The 21,950-nt window shown below is 36.9% G+C and overlaps 1 long non-coding RNA gene across 1 annotated transcript; it reads left to right on the top strand.

Moving 5' to 3' along the window:
* Positions 1 to 16,723: 16,723 nt before the first annotated feature.
* On the top strand, positions 16,724 to 21,587 carry LOC131017912 (uncharacterized). The gene is made up of 4 exons (XR_009099922.1): positions 16,724 to 17,323; positions 19,678 to 19,783; positions 21,175 to 21,269; positions 21,367 to 21,587. It is a non-coding gene; the product is annotated as an uncharacterized LOC131017912 (long non-coding RNA).
* Positions 21,588 to 21,950: the final 363 nt, after the last annotated feature.

Genomic DNA, 21,950 nt, shown 5'->3' with positions numbered 1-21,950 from the left:
AAATTATTATACACTTGTGTATTTTAAAGAGCAACTTAGCCACATTTTTACCATGGACCAATTGAGTAGCAAGATGACACTCAACCATCAAGTGTGAAGCTATTTCAGGACTTCTTGAGCATACAATGCAACCAGTGTATTGATCATCAACTTTTTTTCTCTGATTTTCTTTGATAGGAATCCTATCTCGAAGAAGTTTTCAAACAAAAAAAGAGACACTTTAGTAGAGATTACCTTTCATCACACCTTTGAGAGGAAAAAATTGTCGTTAATGCCCCTGGTGCTGGCATTGAGAGACGCGTGGCGTGGTTGGTTAAAGTTTTAATTAGCATTGCATGAGTTAGATGTAAGGACACCTAAATCATTTAATTTATCATGTGACTCTGAGTTAATACTCCAAAAATGGGATTGGGATTTTTGAGTGTGTTTCCAAATCCATGTGCTTTGTTCTGCTATATTTTGAAAAACCATATGAGGCTAATTTTTTTGGAGGAGCAGTGATTTCCTCAGTGGTATGTTTGTTTTTCATAATTAATCTATTGTAAAATCATAAATGCAATGATACACAGTATGAAAGTTCTTTTATAACTGGAGGATTAGGATTTATTAAGTTGGGCATCTGTTGTTCATTCAATTCTTCCTCTTCTTTGAGAAAGTAGTTCATTCATTTCAAGTATGAGGAATTGAAATTTTTGGTACCTCTTTCGGGTTTTTCCAATTCTAAGAATTGAGACAAGGAATGTACTATTTTGTGGGAATTGAATTAGGGATATTTATTTTTAACTTGTTGGCCCCAATCCGAAAATAGGAATTAAAGGTAAAACTTGTAAATTCGCAAGCCACGTTTATTCACCAAGAGAATCATGGTTCAAAGAGAAATATTTCTTTTGTCATGTGTGAAGTTACAAAAATCAAATTACCAAAAATATATTATCTCTCTCCATTAAAAGTATATAATTTTTGGCGGACACAAATTCTAAAAAAATAGTTGATGAATATGAATTAGATAGAAATTAGTGGTTGTGATTGAATTGGGTTTGTGATTATATAGAAATGAATGGTTAAAAAGAAAAGGTGAGTTGAGTCGTATTAAAAAAAAGTAACATGTTCTTTGTAATTAAATAATTATTATATGCTCTCGGTGGTGAACGGAAATATTATCTACCTCCCACATTCATTATAAATGATGCAAGTCTAAGAAATAACAAATTAATACTACATATTTTCTTTGAGTTCAACAAGTCGTTTATGATTGAATCCTTGACTTTCTTTTTTGCAGAAAATTCATAGAAAAAAAAAGGAATTTATTACAATTTTTTATGTAGCGATTTTTTATGTAGCGATGGGTAAGTTATTTCAACTTAAAAGAATGTTGAACCCGCAAATAAAAATTATTTTGGAGATTTTATTTTAAAACTTTCACATTTATAACATGACTACAGTAAGCTAGTAAAATTATTTATTCCGTACATTTGCATTTAAGTCAAAGATGAAATATGACCATTTTTTGTTGGCACTTTTTCATCTATATTACTGCCCTGTGCATTGCTCAATTGAATTTTATTAGAGAAAATAAAAAGAAAAAAAATTAATCACCCATTAAAAGCACAGAGACGCTAACGAATGGGTTGAGCCTCATCAAAATTTTACCGGCGAAAACCCAGTAAAAAAACACCATATAAAGAAAAAAGTGTATCCATCTATTACAAATTAAAGAAAGAGCAAAAATAAAAAGACGACAAAGAGAGACTAACGCACCAAGTCTAGGCCAGGGATTAACGCACCAAAACCCTAAAAAGACCCAGACTTGATGCTCCAAAAATCCATGATCAAGGAGAAAGGACACATAATCATACTAGATGCAAACTTGATCCGCCATAACCGGAGGCGAGACGCATCATCACACTAGATGCATCATCATACTACATTGTGCACTGCTGAATTAAAATTTTATAAAGTGCACAATTAAAATTTTATAAGAAAAAAGGAAAAAGAAAAATTAACAATTCATTGATAACACAAAGACGTTAATTAAGAGTTGAGTCTCATTAAAATCTTTTTGACGAAAATCTAATTAAAACAAAATTACTACGTGGTGCACATCGAAGCCTCATAAGCAAAACATTTAATCTTTATATCTTTGAATAATTCCAACATATTTCACTCATTAGCATCAATCCATGTTTAATGTTACTTCTTATTGTTGTATCTAATTAATTTTATATATCAAATAAATGATACATTTTCTACTTCCTTTTTAAACGGGGTCTCGTGTATTTTTCATTTTATGATCTCTTTTACAATTTGAAGAAAGTAGAAATGCAAATTAAGATTTCTGAAATCTAGAAAAGTTATGAAGTTCTCGCTTTCTACAACTTTTACCTTTTCTTTTTTCAACTTATGCAATTTTATGGGGCTTCGCATGAACAATATTTTTCGAACGTTGTAATTTCTTTATACGCATCTTTACATATTTCATTTTAACCTTATAACGAAACAGCCGACTTTCGTACCAATCATATAAAATAGTAAAAGTTAATAATTATCTTTCAAATATAATTTTAATAAAATATAACCAAATTTTAATATTTTGGACGGAATTACTCCACCGTTTCTTTTATATATGTAAAAAAGCACATGTTTTCCTTACTTTCACACTTTCTCTCTTTGAAACCCTAGTTTCCCCGCTGCGCCTCCACCGATGCTCTATCTCTTTCTCTTTTTAGTTGCTCTCTCTCTCTCTCTCTCTAATGAGTTTCAAGAGTTACAGATCTATGAGAGTTATGAGATGCAAATTCAAATATTTAAGAAGATTTGAAACAAATGGTATGAATTCGTACCATCCGTTCTAAGATTTGTCGTATTAAGGCACTAATGAGGCTATTAGTATCACCATTCGCGCCATAAGGAAAAAACAAAATAGTCTCCCACTACCCCAAAACGCGCATACATAACAAATTTTATCCGTTATCTATGTGAAAAAACTTGCGTAAAGTATAGTGGTGTTATGTATGTGGCGCTCATACATAACAGATATTTTTACGTTATCTACACTATTATACATAACGGTTATCCATAAATAAATAACACCTGATAATCCGTTATCTATGGGTCTTTTACATAACGTTTCAGACCGTAATGAAAGTTTATATTTCTCTGTTATCTATATCGTTATACATAACGACAGTTTTTAAATAAATAACGTTGGAATTTCCGTTATCTTTAAGCATTATACATAACGTATCCAACCGTTATGAAAGTTTAAATTTCACCGTTATGTATAGACATATACATAACGGTTTTTTATATATAAGTAACGTGGATAATCCGTTATCTATAAGTGTTATAGATAACGTTTCCGACCATCATGAAAGTCTGATATTCACCGTTATGCATACAGATATACATAACGGTTTTTCGATATAATAACGTTTGGCAATCGTTATCTATAACTATTATTATACATAACGTTTTCGTCTGTAATTAAATTTTCTATTTATATGTTATCTATTTATTTATACATAACGGTTTTTTTCATATATATTACACTTTTCTGTGTGATCTTTGAATGTTATAATAACGTCAAATTGTTGTTTAGATTACTCTTTTTTATGTTATGTTTGCTTTTATACATAACGGTTGTAGCCGTTATGTATATTTTTTTAGTTTTCGTTATGTATGCTATAGACAGCTTTTAATTATAATTCTAATACAACAAAATAATAAAAACCATCCATTAATCATGCCATATACCATCTGAAATATTCATACAATCATCATCCAAAATAGAGTTAACAAAAACACATATTCTATCAGTCGTACGTCCAAACAAAGTTTACAAAATGATGCAACTAGCTTGATAGATAGCCATCTCGATCCGAATAACCTTTCTCCTGTCACGTCTCTTTTTCACTTCATGTAAAGCATCTGTAGGAGAATACAACAGTTAACATTACTTGTCAGAAACAAAAAACACGAGTTTGCAGCCACACCACGAAGTGACGAATGATAAAGCATTCAATAACTTTAACTATGTGATCAACTCAAAATCAAAAAATATACTAGTGACATAAAACACACCCAACAAACAATATCCAGTAGCAATGAAACAGATAGTATCCAGAAACAGCTGCACATGAAAGCTAAACCAAGCGAAGACCCTTCAATCGACAACAGTTCGACAACCATAGGACTCAAGAACATAGGAGAATCACAAGTGCATCAATACTCAAACCTCAATTCAATCATATTAGATAGTTTTTTATCGAGTGCAATTCACAACCATAGTCTCCCAAAACCAAAAAAGTAAGAAGGCATTCCAACTCCCCCGAGCCCAATACATCATAACCATTTCCCTAAAAAAATGGACACACCACTCAGAATAATTAAACTTTAAACGTACCTATCCATCCAATGCATGATTTATCACACATGTTGCTCATTCTTCACGGACCTCGTTGAGTTGATTTTGAGAATAAGCAGTAACACCTTTAAACTACGAATACAAACAAGATCACCAATATATTTTATTAATAACTACTAATATATGTTTAGACAATATTCAAGTATATATATTTAATACCAGTGATGACAAGTGAAAAGTAGAGGCTGCTGCATTTTGAAACCCTTCGATAATATCTCTCATAAACCTCATCACAAAATAGCCACATTGCTTGTCATCAGGTTGTGCAGCACCTACGGCTGGTAAACCGATTGGTTCGGTTAAAATCGAACCGATTTACCGGTTAACCGGAACCGATTAAGAGGAATTTCTCTAACCGATAACCGAATCGGTTAATCGGTTAACCGGTCAAAACCGATTAATACACAGTTTCTCAATTTGGCAGAATTAACCGGTTAATTCGGGTAACCGAATTAATCGATTTTTATTTTAAACAATTCAAATTTATGAAATGTGTGCAATAGGATTTGAACTCATGACCTTTGAAAGAAAGAATGAGAACTTATCCACTGCACCAATTCATAACTTGTGATAATTTATAACAAAAAAAAATTTATAGACACATGTAATTTATATTAAAAAAAAAAGAACAATGATAATAAATTAATTCCCAACCTAGACAACAATATTAACTCACATTATAGCCAAAACCCAAAAACAACAATAATAAGTCAATTACTTTCAATCCATAAAAAAGTCTAATAAAATTAATCTAAACTCCACCAACAATGCAACAAACATAACATAATATAAAGTAACACAAGTCTAAAGTTCAACACTCAACACAAACAACAAAGAAATGGATTCATGGTAAGACACTTCGGTTTGTCTGACTAGGAACATCTCCACTACTTTCTCCATGAACTCTATGTCCTCCACTCATCCCAAGTTGTGTCAAAACTGTTAATTTTTTAAAATTAAACAAAAAGAATGATCAACATATTTGTAAATTGTAATGATTTGAATTTTATAGTTTATAAGACATTAAAGTACTCACCCGATTCAAACTCCTTCTCTAACTCAGTCTCAGACACATCTTCTTCATCTTGGAGAAATTTATCCGACGAACTAGTTTTGAGCCAATCCTCAGCGCATATCAAAGCCTCCACCATATTAACAGTCAACGAGCTTCTAAATTTAGATAAAACACGACTACCCGTGCTAAATGCAGGCTCAGAAGCAACGCTCGATATAGGGATAGCCATGATGTCCCTCACCATCTCGAATAGAATAGGGAAGTGTGGGCTATTTTTGGACCACCACTGTAGGATATCAAACTGATCCCCCTCAATATCTTTGTGCTTGTATTTCTTTTCAGCAAAGTACACAGTAATCTCTGACATATCGCCTGAATCTTCATCTTCACTATCATCAGAAATAACATCAACATGACTTCGAGCACCACTAACTCGAGGTTCAATTTGAACTGAAGTAGGTGCATTCGCAAGTGCTTCATGATCAGTTGAAGCAAGTTGTTTCTTGTAATACTCAAATAACTCATTCAATGAGTTGCGGAGCATAAACTTTCTTCAAGCACTTTTCCACATGTGTTATCTTCTGTCTCGGATCCAACAATGCAGCAATGTAGAACAACTTGTTCATTCTTGGGTTCATCTCATCAATTTCCAACCAATACTTTCCAAGCTTGTCCTTCATCTCATTGGCCATGGCCCTAATCTCAGTATCGGTGTCCCTCTGTAACTGAGTAATGAACTCAAAGATAGAGCACATTTTCTTGAAAAACAAATGGGCAGAGACATATGTGGTACCTGAGAAGAGAAGTGTCAAATCATGAAATAAAAGACTTGCTTATTTCCTTGAAAAATAAATTGACTAAGACATAAGTGGTACCTGAGACGAGAAGTGTCAAATCATAAAATCTGCCCAAATAATCACAAATCATCCTCACTTTAGCCCAATCATTGCTGTCAGGAACTCCAATTGTCATGTCTTTGTACTTCTTTTGATTCAAATCATGTACAAATTCCTTAACTACATTCACATGTAGATTGAAGACCTCAACATATGGCACAGCAGACTCGAGCATCAAATATGTAGAGTTCCATCTCGTCGGCACATCCAAAGTCAAAGACTTGCTGCAAGCAATCTTCAAGGCCTCCACATAACCTCTAAACTTATCCGCTCTAGATGGTGATGCCTTTATCCATTTGATGGCTTCTCTAACTCGTCTCACGGACATGCCAATCTCATCCAATCTCTCCTTCACAATTAAGTTTAGGATGTGAGCAACACAACGCAAGTGCAAATACTTGCCACCAACAACACTTGTCCCCCACCTCTCAAAGTCTGGCTTCATGAACCTAATTGCAGCATCATTTGTCGTTGCATTGTCCATCGTGCAACAGAGTACCTTATGCAAGCCCCACTCCTCCACGGATGATATGATTGCAGTAGCAAGATTATCGCCTGTGTGACTAGTGCACTTGCGAAAACTGATTATCTGTTTATGCAATTTCCAGTCCTTGTCGATGCAATGTGCTGTGACACAAATAAAATTTATGTTGTTGATCCCTGTCCAACAATCAGTCGTGATCGACATTCGTCCCATGCCTTTAGCTTGAAAAAAAGTTTTCAAAATAGCCTTCAATCTCATACAAGCAGCTCTTACTGTTTTTCTGCGCGAGATCTTGAACATAGGACATGCAGCCTCTATAAACATCTTGAACCCCTCACGCTCGACAAATCTAAATGGAAGTTCATCCATGATGATCATCTGACACAATGCCATTCTAACGACATTTTGATCGAATTTCCAACTTGTCAACGATCCCATTCCATCAGTAGTGGGTTGTAAGTTGAGAACCAATTGACTAGCTGTTGCTTGATGCTTCTTCAGGCACGAAGTAGTATGATTCTTCAAAGCAGTGGTGTCGTTTCTATTCGGATCAACCCTTATTAGTCTGCCACAACGCTTGCATTTCCCTTTCTTAATCTTTTCATCCCCTTCTCCGTCCATAACCTGAATATAATCAGCCCAAACATTGGACCTTGTCCCAGAAGATTTCCTAGATTTTTTTGCCTTTGGTTCTTCATCATCACCCTCTAGTTCACGTATTTCAACCTCTTCAAACATATCATCGTCTTCAATTCCAAGCCTGTTGCTAGCTTGTTGTGTGATCGATTGTGATCCATCTTCAATTCTCTCCATCTAATCAAGAAGTTCGTCAACTTATTACTTGGATACGAATTATGAGCATACGAATGACAATAATACAGTAAACTCCTATATTTAAACACGTAGATTAAGACCCACGAAGACAGTTTGCAAAGTACAACTCCTATTGAAAGATCAGTTACTCAATTTTGTACATGCAAATATATTTCAATGAATACAACATAAATCTTTTCTTGTTTCCTTCCACTAAAGTAAATTATTAGAAAGAAAGTCGGAAACAGTTAGCAAGGCGAAATATACATATATACACATAAATTTCACAATTGCAAGGATCTAGTATTTTTAATTAATCAAGATCTACTATGGTAATCAAAGAATAGTTAAGTGAAAATAAATGAGGATATTCACATATTCATAAAGATAGTTTTTCTAGGCAGTGATATGAGATTATTAGATGATATTAATGAAGTCTTTGATTGGAACAGTGTTTTTTTAGCAGAATTTACTTGGTCAGTGACAACAAAATACTAAATTACACTAAACTAAAGTAAACTAGCTTGTGGCTGAGTGAATACTTAAACTAAAGTAAACTCACTTTGTAATATTTGTAATACCTTTAACAATGGAGGAGCTGCTGCTGACGGAGGGAAAAACGAGGGAATAGGCGAGCCTGGCAAACTGAGCGACGCCGACAAAGTGCTGCTGCTGCTGTCGGAGGGAGGAACCAAGCGGAGAAGGCGCCCGGTGCAAGGGACGACCGGTGCTGCCTTCTGCTGCTGCTGTACTGCTGCTGTTGCTGCTGGGACTGCCGATGGGAGAGGCAGCGGCGCCGGTGCCGGTGGGAGGCGGGGATGGGAGGCCGGAGGGAACCGTGGAGGAGGCGGGTGGAAACAGTCCGAACAGGACAGGAAGGCGGGGATGGGAGGCGGCTGGAACAGTTTTGGGTTTAAGAAGTGGGAACCGCAGCCGCTAATGCCTAAACCCTATTACCCTAAATTAATTAAATTTAAAAAAACTGGTTAATCGGTTTAACCGGTTAACCGACCGGTTAAACCGATTAGCCGGTTTACTGGGAAAGTGCTAACCGATAACCGAACCGAACCGGGAAAAACCGGTTATCGGTTAACCGATAATCGATTTTTTCGGTTCGGTTACGGTTTTAACCAAAAAACCGACACCGGTTTACCACCCCTAGCAGCACCCTATAATTATTATAGAAATAAAATGGCAAGGCTGCATTTTACCAACTATCCAACCAAAACATGATTCTAATTTATATAACTTTAACATTAACATCAAATAAACTGCCCAAAACTAATCAGTAAATTAAGCATACATACCTTTATAACTTCCCAATTTGTTTTTGTTTTTTTTTTCTATCCGTTTTTGGCAGTGACCATACTTATCGCACTTGAAATGAAATTTATATAAAATTAACATTAACATCTAATAAAATGAAAGAGATGATTAATTAGTTGTATAATCCAAAACTTACGTGTCGACGACAAACTTTCATATGTTGTCCTTATTACGATGACTAGAGGATCCATTAGAAAAAGCTTGTCCTTTTTCATCTTAAATGATTGTCAGAATCCAATGCCCACTATTTGATATGCATGTCAAATTGCCAGGCCGAAAACATACGGGATACTAACTATTTTATATACTTGTTCACTTACCTCACGTTGCAAGGCACAAATATGAGTAAATCTGATGCAGCAACCTCAAGTAATCTCTCTGACAATGCGCGTGTTCTATCCTCTTGCTTCACTCCATGTTCTACGGCAAATGGATTCACAAATAAAAACTTGGAAGCTGCACTATTTTCTCTCATGTTGCTATACAAATGCTTGCCAATAAAAATGTAGCAATTATATGAACCTGTCATTCATAAATAAACATATAGAATTTGCGAGGTCTTACCAAATATATGCCACAATGCAACTTCCCGTTATTAGTTGCATGTTACAAAATGGAACTAAATCAAACTTCTTAAGAATGTAAAGTTTCGAATCATGCCCAAAAAGTTCAGCATCCAATGTAACCTGCACGTAGCCCATCATCCGTGTAAGATTTCTCAAACAAACAGTACAATGCCATCAATGATGAAGGCAATAAGGACAAGCTGACAATCAAATCTTGATTTCCCAAAGACAACTTTTTTGCACTTCTTTTCTTTTCTTGTGTCTAAATAGTTAATGTTAGAGTGAATATAGAACAATTCCCTAAAAAAAGTATAAGAAAACATAAAATTCACAAAAAGTACCTCATTAGATCTTGCCACAACCAAATCACTAGGCCAAGCCACATATGTTCCTACTACATCGCCAACTGTCTCTATATTATCTGAAACATGAAATGGTAGTCGTACATTCACATCAACTACTTCGTCAATCGAAACGCGAAAGCAATCTGCAGGCATTGACGAGCCATGTAGGACAGCACCAACAACAAATACCGTTCCATAAGCTACAAGCTTTTTGGAGGCTTGTAGAAGTAACTTCACCTCTCTCCCCTACATATTAAATAAAGTTTCATTAAAATATAATTCCGTGCAGGCACTATTTAATCAAAATAACTACACGTACCTGCAAGAAGTCTGATTTTCCAATACATATGGTATCATGAGACTCCATATGTTTTTCATGAGCTACAATCTTTATCACCGAACAACTACCAATTTCTTCAGACTCTTTGTCATTGTCACCCATCTTACATTCAAACTTAGCCATTTTACTCTTTAACTCATGTACTTCTTTATCCAAAACCTGAATCTGGGTAGCTTGTTCATCTATCTTTTTCTTTGCTTCTTCCATTTCAGCACATGAAGCTTGAGTAGCTGCTCGTCGAGTTCCTTTAGCAGTATGGAAGTAGGTTTTGGGCTTTACCCATGCCCCTTTTTCTCGCTCACAACTAGCATGTTCTGGTTTATCGAGGGCAAGTGAAAGTAAATCACTTGAACCTTCTTCTGATTCAAGTGTCCCTTACTCATTTTCGCGTATGTATTCATCCTATTAAGTGCAAAGAAAATGTTGATTAAAATCAGTACTAAATTGACAACTGTAATTAAATTCCATAAATGAATAAATAGAGTAATACTATTTTCTGCATGGCAATCTTCAAATTCTCACTGTCAGTAGTTCCATCCTTCTACAATCTTGCTTTCTTCCACAGCAGCCATCTAGCAAGCTCTTCATCATTGTGCAATTCATTTGTACTCCCCTATAAATCAACAATACAAAAGAAACACAATACATGTTATACCTTAACAAATCCATAATATTAACTATAGATAGCATCAATTTTTGCTTTTTGAACTCAAGATTTTCCCAAGATATCAACTCCAGTAGTTAATTAAGAAACCCACGACACACATAAATTACATGTTTCACAGTGGAACAATCTAATTTATGTACAAGTATGACTTTACCTCACATTTATTTGAAGATTTATCAATATAGTTTTCTTATGTGTTTCCACTACAATTTTATCCTAGTAAGATCTTCAATATATTGCTATATTTTTCTTAATTCTTCTTAGAAAATTATCCAATTGGAAAAATATGGGGGCAAAACCAGCACAATCTTTCATAATAACATAGTCTATTAATTTATTTTGGAGTGAAGGAGGATGTAGGGGATTTAGAATATCAAATGAGTAATTGACACTCCTCTATGTGTTTGATATTACAAACTTTTTTTGGGGGTCGTGGGGGGAGGGGGTAGATACAAATTGAGTTGACTTTTGTACACAAAAAAAGAAGTTCATCAATCTACTTCAGCTTTCACGAAAAAAAAGTGTATACTATACTTCTCTTATCCTTTTTCACTTATTATAGGCTTAGGCTTGTTACACTGTTGGAATAGATTACAAATAAAAGCAATCTCGCTTGTTAAGGAGGTTGTGAGTATTTTAGTGATTGTGCTGATAAAGAAATCTCTGCTATCATAAAAAAACTATCTGTTTTTTTGGTCCAAAATATCATCATTAATAAAGGAGAAGAAAGTCACAGTGAAGTTCTTACAGAGGGTAAATGACCCTTCAGTTTGTGTGATTGGAAGCCTTGAAGCTAAGGTTGAAGAGGTTAAGCTCTCTAAGAATGAGAGCAATAATGGAAGTCTTTGAAAAGAAAGTAATGAGTAAAAAAAAGGCTCTTCAGCCACTAGTTATGAGGTTGGTGCTTCTATTAATTTTTTCTCTTTCATTATTATGATTTACTAGGTATAGCTTACTTCTATGCATCTATTTGATTAGATACTGCTCCAAGTCGTCAGTATGGATATTTTAAATTGTGTGATACAGGTGTTCTACTCTATGTAGTTGGGGAGACATGTAAAAGAATGAAATAAAAGTGTATCATATTATTATCTTTTGTCCTCAAGAAGTCTGACCCCCTCATGCATTAACATGATTTTAGCTAGTATAACAGATAAAATACACATCATTAATTGCCAAATATCATCAAAATTTCATGTGAAGATTTATTAAGCAACTTCTTCCAGTTCAACATATGAAATCCAACTCCCATTACCTAAATGATATGCACTCTAATCATTATTTATATAAATAATCAGTATGTGGCTTTACTGTAAGATTGATGATAATGACAAAAACAGAAAACTAAAAGAATAGATCAATAAAGCAAATAGAAACAAATGGAGCTGAACCTTGATTTCTTCGGCTAAGTTTGCATAACCTTTACGTGATAAACGATGCGGGTATAAATGTTTAGCCCTTCTCTCCTTCTGCATCTCACTCAGTTCCTACAAGGTGATTAAGTGAAATATATAATAGCCTAACAGATAAAAATGCCTCAAATATATAAAAATGTATAATGTATATAAAAAATGTTATTAATTACCTTAAATTCAGCTGTGGTACGACCGTGTACAAACACAGCCCAGTCAGTAGCCTGTATGTCGTTGCCTACCGGCACTTTTAACAACTCATCAACATTGTTTTCATTTGGAATGACATGATCCTTATACATCCTGGCTTTCCATGTTCGCCACTTTGTATTTGCTGATTCCAAGCAGGTAGACTTCCATTGTTCTGGAACCTTGTAAGAAGCCAGTAAAAACGTGAATTAAAAAGACAATTTACACGACAAATAACAGTGAGATAAGAAAGTACAACCCAATTTTATCTAAAACTTACTTTAACCTGCGCCCATATTGTATCCTTCACATCCTCTGGAACCTCTTTCCAATTCTTTATGCTAATTTGAACATGATCACGAGTAAGAAGGCCAATGTAACTCTGCAACTGAGATGCCACTTTCCCTACTGGTTGCCCATCCTGATTGAACTCAACATCTTCGATAACCCCTTTACCCATTCTCTGATAAACACTATTCAAACAAACTTTTCCCCTCTTACCTCCCCTTTTACTTGTGGTTGTGGATTGGGTATCTTTAGAGCCATCTATTGAATCAACACTATCCTTTGAAGCCATGATTATATGAAACCAGCTCAATAAATACAAGTAAAATAAGGATCAGCGAATAATTACGACGAAAACCATTAATTTGTTGCATTAGTTTATGGAATTTATGTGACCAGTTCTGATGCTTAAGTATAGAAAATACTCAATAGTCAAAACATATTCACGTTTAGTTAAGAGATGCAAACACAAAGTACAAATTCATTATAAAATTGAGACATGCAGAACCATATATATAAACCATGTAACCTATAATAACACAGTAGAGCCTATCAAAAGCTCACCAAACTACAAATCTGCATTGTTAACCCATATCACTTCGTAATCTTTACGAACACATGGCGGTTAATTCGGTTTCATCAGACGCGTTACTTGTGTCACCTATTGGCACTCATTTTGAAAAATTTTGCAGTTGAATATAACTGTCTCCTAAATCATCACGATTGATCCTTTCGGTGTATCGTTTGTTGGGACTAGCAAGTAAAACTGACCATGCTACATCTTCGGGGTCTTGAATATAGAACACCTGTTTGGCTTGACTTCCCAAAATGAAGGAGTCTGATTTGTTTCATAATTTCTTTAGGTTGACTAAGGTAAAGCCACTATCATCCACTTTAACACCACTATTGTTGTCAGCCCAACAACACTTAAACACTAGAACTTGAAATTTGGTGTAATCAAGCTCCCATATCTCTTCAATTCTTCCATAAAACAATATTTCTGACACAATTAGATTCTTATCCTTTGCACTAGCAATTTGCATGACCGCATGCTAACACCAGAATTTTGAGTAACTCGAGATTCATCACGCTTTATTGTACTAAACATTACACCGTCTATACTATAACTAGCATATACTAATACTCGCTTGGTTGGCCACCCACAAAGAGTTTTCACCCTATCAGATAACTGATACTTACAATCGACAACAACCTATAAACAAAATAGTTTATATTAAGTTTTATCTTTAACACAAAATGAAGTGCTAGATTGTGCAACTTACGTGATCACGCATCCAACTAAGAAATGACTTGTTATGCTCATCTTGTAGCCATTTTGGATTTCTCTTAGGACATTGTGCTGCTAAATATGCCTTGTGCTCCCTATGTATATATTAAGATTAGTTTTATAATTTAATTTTATAAATACAATTAACAATATTATTAACTTACTTATTCAATATAGGGATCAATATCGGGATCGTTTGTCAATACATAACGATGAGGTTGTTCCCGTTCTTCATCACTGATAATTTTATTACCACATGCCGATGAAGACTCTGTCACGTCAAAATTATGATCACTAGATGGGATCCCTATAATGTATACATCGGATAAATATTCAGAGCAGAATTCAACGGCCTCTTCAGTGATATAAGACTCAACAATACAACCCTCGGGCCAAGTACGATTTCGTACATACCCCTTCAAAATTTTCATGTACCTCTCAAAGAGGTACATCCATTTGTACCATACCGGTCTACACAACTTAACTTCACGTAACAGATGCACTGTTAAATGTACCATTATATCAAAGAAAGAAGGCAAGAAATACTTCTCTAAGAGGCACAACGTTGTCACAATTTCTTTTTGAACTTCTTCCAACCTTGGCACCTCTATCTCCTTGTTGCATATCTCATTGAAAAACAGACACATCCTAGTAATGGCAATCTTCACATGCTTAGGCAAAATACCACGAATAGCTATTGGTAGAAGTTGTTGCATCAGAACATGACAATCATGTGATTTCAATCCAATAAGTTTTAGGTCCTTCATGGATACAAGTCTCCTAATGTTGGAAGAATATCCGTCGGGAACCTTCATCCCAAGAAATGAAGTGTAAACTTTTTTCTTCTCCCCTTTAATTAGTGTATTGCATGCAGGAGGCAAACACGTTTTTTTACCAACAACATGTGGTGCTAACGCAAGCCTCATTTTCATGTCAACCAAGTCCTGCCTTGCGGTGTATCCATCATTTGTCTTCCCTGGAATGTCAAGCAATGTATCAAGAAGACTTTCTAACACATTTTTTTCGATATGCATCACATCGAGTATGTGACGAATATGTAAATGCTCCCAATACTCTAGCTCATAAAATATCGATTTTTTTTAAAACTAGAGCTTTCATCAAGAGATGTGGCTGATAAGTTTTTACCTTTTGCCCTCATTTTCTTCCTCTTCTTGGAACTTCCTTTATCTGATAAGTGTTTACCTTTTGTTTTTCCCAACACACGATTGCATGCTTGCATTCACTGTAGCACCTCGGTTCCAGTAAATGGTTTAGGGGTAGGATCGAAAAGATGTTCGCCATCAAAAGCTTTTTTCTGCTTTTGGTAAGGATGGGAAAGAGGCAGCCATTGCCTATGTCCTCTATAAGGCATTTTTCTATTCTTGGGCAGCCAGAAAGAATGAGTGTTGTCCACACAAATGGGACACGCTTTATATCCTTTAATTGAATAGCCGCTCAAATTTCCACATGCAGGGAAATCATTAATCGTCCATAAAAGAACAGATTTAAGTGTGAAGCTTTGATCACGATACCCATCGTATGTTTTGATGCCAACCTCCCATAACTCTTTCAAGTCAACAATCAAAGGTGCCAAGTAAACATCAATATCATTCCCGGGTTACTTGGGACCAGAAATCAGAAGAGTTAATATCATGAATTTTCTCTTCATACATAACCAAGGTGGTAAATTGTATGTGACAAGGATAACTGGCTAGGAACTATAGTTAGAACTCACATACTATGTGGATTCATACCATCGGCTGCCAAAGCTAATCTGAGCTTTCTTGGCTCTTGCCCAAAATTCGGCCACTTGCTATCCACTAATTTCCAAGCTGGTGCATCAGCTGGATGACGTAATGTTCCATCACTAGTTCTTCCATCTGAATGCCATGTAAGCTTTTTAGAAATTTCTGGAGTCCGAAACATTCTTCGAAATCTTGGTATCAGTGGAAAATACCACAAGACCTTCGACGACACTCTAGAAACACCCTTAGTTTTTGTATTAGTCTTCCATCTCGACATCCCACATGTAGGGCAATCATTTGCATCATTTAACTCTTTTCGGTACAGAATGCAGTCGTTGGGGCATGCATGAATCTTCTTATAATCTAACCTAGCGTGCTTAAGGTCTTCTTTGCTGCGTATACAGAATCGGGCAACAGATTTCCTTCAGTGAGCATATCCTTCATCAATTTCAGTAAATCCTTGAAACTCCTATCACTTCATCCATATTTTTCCTTCAAGTTGTATAGTTTTATTGTGGCAGACAGTTTGGTAAAATTGCTACAATCTTTATATAGAGATTTTTCAGGATCTTCAAGCAGTGTCTGAAAGTGAGTTGGATCATCTTCATATGCATCATACTGTTATAGATCTATGCTTTCAATGATGTAACAGTAGTAGATCGGGTGATTAAATGTAATAAAAAAGTAATCTTGATGAAGAAAGGAATTAGAGGGAGAAAAAGATGAGATAAGAGAGAGATACGAGAGGGAGTTGGAGAATAATAAACTTCATTGCTAGGGTTTACTTGCATGGCCAACCATTATATACTATGGTCCCATTCCTTACAGTAAAAGTAAAAAGCATTAAGTAAATAACTACACTCCAAATAAAGGTAACAGTAAAAAGTGCAAAACACCATCTGCACTCCCATATGCCTTCAACAACTGAAATCTCCTCCTTTAGCCACGTGTAAAAGCAACCCCACTTTCTCCTTCTTCTCCATCGATCCCCTTTGAACAGTCAACCAACATTTCTTCAGCTAAGTTTCTCTCATTCCCCGCTTTAATCTCTGCTCCTGCCTCTATCTTCTCCAGATTATCCATCGCAGTAGCTATATTCATGACAATACCCTTCCCATTTTCAGATCCTTGTCCGCAAGGATCTAACTCAAATTTCTTCTTGAACGTCTTCACGTCCTCCCAACTCGAGATCTGCTCATCATCTCTAGCCCACTGGACCAAGATTTGCGGAACTTCAGTACCATTCCTCGCAATAACACGCTGCTGAAGGATGGAAAAAGGAGTAATCTTGAAGTGCCCCTCCACATCAACCTCTGGTAGCTCTGCAGATGGCACAATCCGCTTTCCTAAGCACTTCTTAAGGAGGGAGACATGAAAAACAGGATGGATCCGCGACCCTTCTGGCAAAGACAGCTTGTAGGCAACAACTCCTACTTTCTCCAAGATCTCATAAGGTCCGTAGTAGCGAGAGGCGAGCTTCTGGTTTCGCCGGAGAGAAACTGAATTCTGACGGAAGGGTTGCAATTTCAGGTAAACATACTCACCCACCTCAAAAGACCGCTCACTACGGTTCTGATTAGCATAAAATTCCATTCTTGCTTGAGCTATTTGAAGATTTTCCTTTAAAATTCTGGTCGCTTCTTGCCGCTGATGCATCCAGTCTTTAACCTCTTGATTAGTGGTGTGGATATAGGAACTCAGACCTGTGTGGGGTGGAGAGATCCCATAAAGAGCCTGAAATGGAGTACACTTGAGCCCAGTGTGGTAATTGGTATTATACCAATACTCTGCTAATGGTAACCAACTAGCCCATTTCTTAGGAGCAGCACCGGCCATACATCGTAGGTAGGCTTCCACACACTGATTAACCCTCTCAGTTTGCCCATCAGTTTGAGGGTGATAGGCCGACGACATGTCTAGTCTAGTGCCTATCATCTTAAAGAGCTCCTTCCAGAATAAGCTGGTGAATACCTTGTCCCTGTCTGAAACGATACTCACAGGCGGTCCATGCAGCTTGTAGATGTTGTCAAGGAATAATTTAGCCACCGATTGAGCAGTGAAAGGATGAGACAAAGCTATGAAGTGACTGTACTTACTAAATCGATCCACAACAACTAGGATCACATTCTTTCCTGCAGATTTTGGTAACCCTTCAACGAAATCCATAGATATATGCGTCCACGCCTTATCAGGAATGGGTAGAGGTTGTAGTATCCCCGGATAAGGTTGGTGCTCTATTTTATTCCTTTGGCAAATATCACATATTTTTATCATCTCTTCAATATCTTTCTTCATATGAGGCCAATAGAAAAATGATTTTAGTCGGGAGTAGGTAGCTTGTACCCCAGAATGACCACCAAAGGATGTCTCATGAACTTCTTGCAATATTTCTTCTCGCAGATTATTAGCTGCTCCAACTGTAACTCTCCCTTTGTACCTCAAAATTCCCGAGATAACTTGGTAATCTGGATATTGGGAAGGATCAATAGCCTTTGTAGTAAGAATTTGAGTGAAATGGGCATCCCCCACATAGCTAGATTGTACCTTCTGCATCCAAATAGGCACAACAGTGGTCAGCCCAAAACAGATATTGTCCTCCTCATTACACCTGGACAAAGCATCAGCTGCCCTATTCTCAGCCCCACTCTTATACTGGATCTCATAGTTGAGCCCTAAGAGCTTGGTTATCCATTTTTGTTGTACCGGATTCATCACCTTCTGATCCAAGAGGTGCCGTAGAGCCTGTTGATCAGTTTTTATCACAAACTTGTGCCCTTGCAAATAGGACCTCCATTTTTCAACTGCCATAATAACAGCCATGAACTCCCTTTCATACACTGATAAGGCCTGATTTCTCGGACAGAGCACCTTGCTCATGAAGGCTATAGGTTTCTGATTCTGCATTAGCACTGCACCTACTCCAGTTCCACTAGCATCTGTTTCCAGTACAAAAGGTTTAGAAAAGTCTGGTAGGGCAAGTACTGGAGCTGTAGTCATCGCTGTTTTTAGCTCAGAAAATGCTCTGTCAGCTTCTTCAGTCCATTTGAAATTATCTTTCTTTAACAAGGCAGTGAGAGGTTGGCTAATAGCCCCATAACCTTGTATAAATTTCCTGTAATATCCAGTCAAGCCCAGAAATCCCCTTAGTTGTTTCACTGTTTTAGGTGTTGGCCAATTCCTCATGCAAGTGATCTTTTCCGGATCAGTAGCTACTCCTTCCTGTGATATGATATGCCCCAGATATTCAACCTTTTCCCTCCCAAACTGACATTTGCTTCTTTTAGCATACAGCACCTGTTCTCTCATTGTTAGTAACACTTGCCTCAGTTGCAAAACATGCTCATCCCAAGTTTTGCTATAGACTAAGATATCATCAAAAAAAACTAGCACAAACTTCCTTAAGTATGGCTTGAATACCTGGTTCATGAGTGACTGGAATGTGGCTGGAGCATTACACAACCCGAATGGCATCACCAGGTATTCAAAGTGACCATGGTGGGTACTAAATGCAGTTAAGTACCTGTCTTCTGCCTTCATAAGGATTTGAAAATAGCCAGATCTCAAATCCATCTTCGAGAAATATCTAGCCCCAAATAGCTCATCTAGCAACTCATCAATTAGGGGAATCGGGTAGTCATGCTTGACTGTGAGAGAGTTAAGATACCTGTAATCCACACACATCCTCCACCCACCATCCTTCTTTTTTACTAATAGAACCGGTGAAGCAAAAGGACTCTTGCTGTGTTGTATTATGCCAGAATCAAACAACTCTTGCACTATTTTCTCTATTGTATCCTTGTTGTTATGAGTAGTTCGGTATGGATACTGATGCTTTGGAACACTGCCCGGTTTGAGAATAATTTGGTGTTCAACACCTCTTGCAGGTGGCAGTCCAGTAGGCTCAGCAAAAATATCATGGAACTCATCCAAAAGATTCCTGAGCTCTGAGTTAAGGACTTCAGGATCTGATGGAATATTGGAGCTCAACAGGTAAATTTCTTCAATGTTGTTCTCCTCACAATGAATCAGATGAAATAATTCTTGAGCAGTAATCATCTGAAATTCAGTGTTGTCTGTAACTGCCTTTAACTTCACTTTCCTGCCCTCCACACTTACTGTGAACACCATCTTTTTGTAGTCTAGTGTAATAGGTGAGCAGTTTTCCAACCAGTCACTGCCTAAAATCAGGTCATACCCATCATTGTTGAGAATTCTTGGGGAAAATGTGAATGAGTGACCTTGTATTGACCAGGAGAGGTTAGGTGCTGATTTAGTACTCACCAACTTGTGTCCATTAGCAACTCTAATGAGTAATGGCCTATCCTTCTCAACTTCTACCCCCAACTCTTCAGCCATCTTTTCTTGTAGGAAGCTAAGGGTGCTACCTGTATCTAGGAGAATCCTCAGTTTTTTATCACCATACTCTCCAATTACCCTCATGGTTCTTGAGCTAGAGTTGCCCAATATAGCATGCGTTGTCATATGCACCTCTTCCATGGTTTCAGTATCCTCAAGCAGCACCTCAAACCCTTCATCCACCTGCTGAATGTGTGCCAACTCCTGTTCCTCTGTCATTTCCATAAAAAATACCCTGTGCTTACACTTGTGTCCTGGTACAAATGACTCATCACAGTTATAACAAAGACCCTTTTCCCTTCTAGCTGCCATCTCTGCCGCAGTGAGTAGTTTGATAGGTGTCCTAGTAGCATTAGGGGTATTTGGTTTGTGCACAGCTACCCCTTCAGATCTCTTGTAGCCTTGGTTTTGGGATGGTTTAAACATTGGCTTCATCCTTTTAGATAATGCCTCAAGTGTAGATATCTGCCTCAGTCCAATTTCTATAGCTTCTTGTATTGTCTTGGGTTTAAACAATAGCATAAACCCTTGCATTTCCTCACTCAGCCCACTAATAAAGCTGGCGATGAAATACTCCTCTGTATATTCCATGTTACTACTAAGTAGCAGACAACCTCTCAGCTCCTCAAACTTATCTACATAATCAGAATAAGCCCCATTTTGCCTCAAATTTTTGAATTCCATAATAATCTTTCCCTCATTCAACTCATCAAATCTAGTGGCCACCACTTGCAGAAACTGCTCCCAAGTTATTTCCAAAACACTCTCATCAGCAAAGTTTTGTATCCACTGTAGAGCCCTTCCCTCAAAATGGTGAATAGCTAACTGCACCATATGCTCATCGGACATAGCAGAGGTTAATCTGAAATAACTGTTACATTTAAGGATCCATGCCCTAGGATTTGTGCCGTTGAATTTAGGAAAATCCACCTTATGCAACGAATTATTCCCACTGGACTGACTAGAAGAATAATCGGTTTTAAATTTGGAACTGAATGGCATGCGTTTGAAATGACTTGCTTCAGGTTTCTCAACAAACGGAGTTTCACCAAGGACAGAGTTCTTACCTCCAGTTTTTCCCATGTTAAGCAGCTGGAGTTGGATGTTTGCCAAGGTTTTGGTAAGATGATCACACTTCTTATCGATTCCCTCCATTTTCTGATCCACTTTTTTATCAATTCCGATGATCTGTTCGTTCAATCTCTCTTCCGCCGCAGTGTGCTTAAGAGTAGCAGCCTGAAGGAACTGATCCAGCTTCTTCTGGGCTTCCAGAAGATCGTGCAAACGAGTGCCATCTGCCATGTTCCCAGATTTTGCCAAATAAAAGCAAGAACCTAGGCTCTGATATACCAAATGTTATAGATCTATGCTTTCAATGATGTAACAGTAGTAGATCGGGTGATTAAATGTAATAAAAAAGTAATCTTGATGAAGAAAGGAATTAGAGGGAGAAAAAGATGAGATAAGAGAGAGATACGAGAGGGAGTTGGAGAATAATAAACTTCATTGCTAGGGTTTACTTGCATGGCCAACCATTATATACTATGGTCCCATTCCTTACAGTAAAAGTAAAAAGCATTAAGTAAATAACTACACTCCAAATAAAGGTAACAGTAAAAAGTGCAAAACACCATCTGCACTCCCATATGCCTTCAACAACTGAAATCTCCTCCTTTAGCCACGTGTAAAAGCAACCCCACTTTCTCCTTCTTCTCCATCGATCCCCTTTGAACAGTCAACCAACATTTCTTCAGCTAAGTTTCTCTCATTCCCCGCTTTAATCTCTGCTCCTGCCTCTATC

Source organism: Salvia miltiorrhiza, chromosome 3, assembly GCF_028751815.1.
Source record: "Salvia miltiorrhiza cultivar Shanhuang (shh) chromosome 3, IMPLAD_Smil_shh, whole genome shotgun sequence".
Lineage (NCBI taxonomy): Eukaryota > Viridiplantae > Streptophyta > Magnoliopsida > Lamiales > Lamiaceae > Salvia > Salvia miltiorrhiza.
This window is presented reverse-complemented; position numbering and strand designations above follow the sequence as displayed.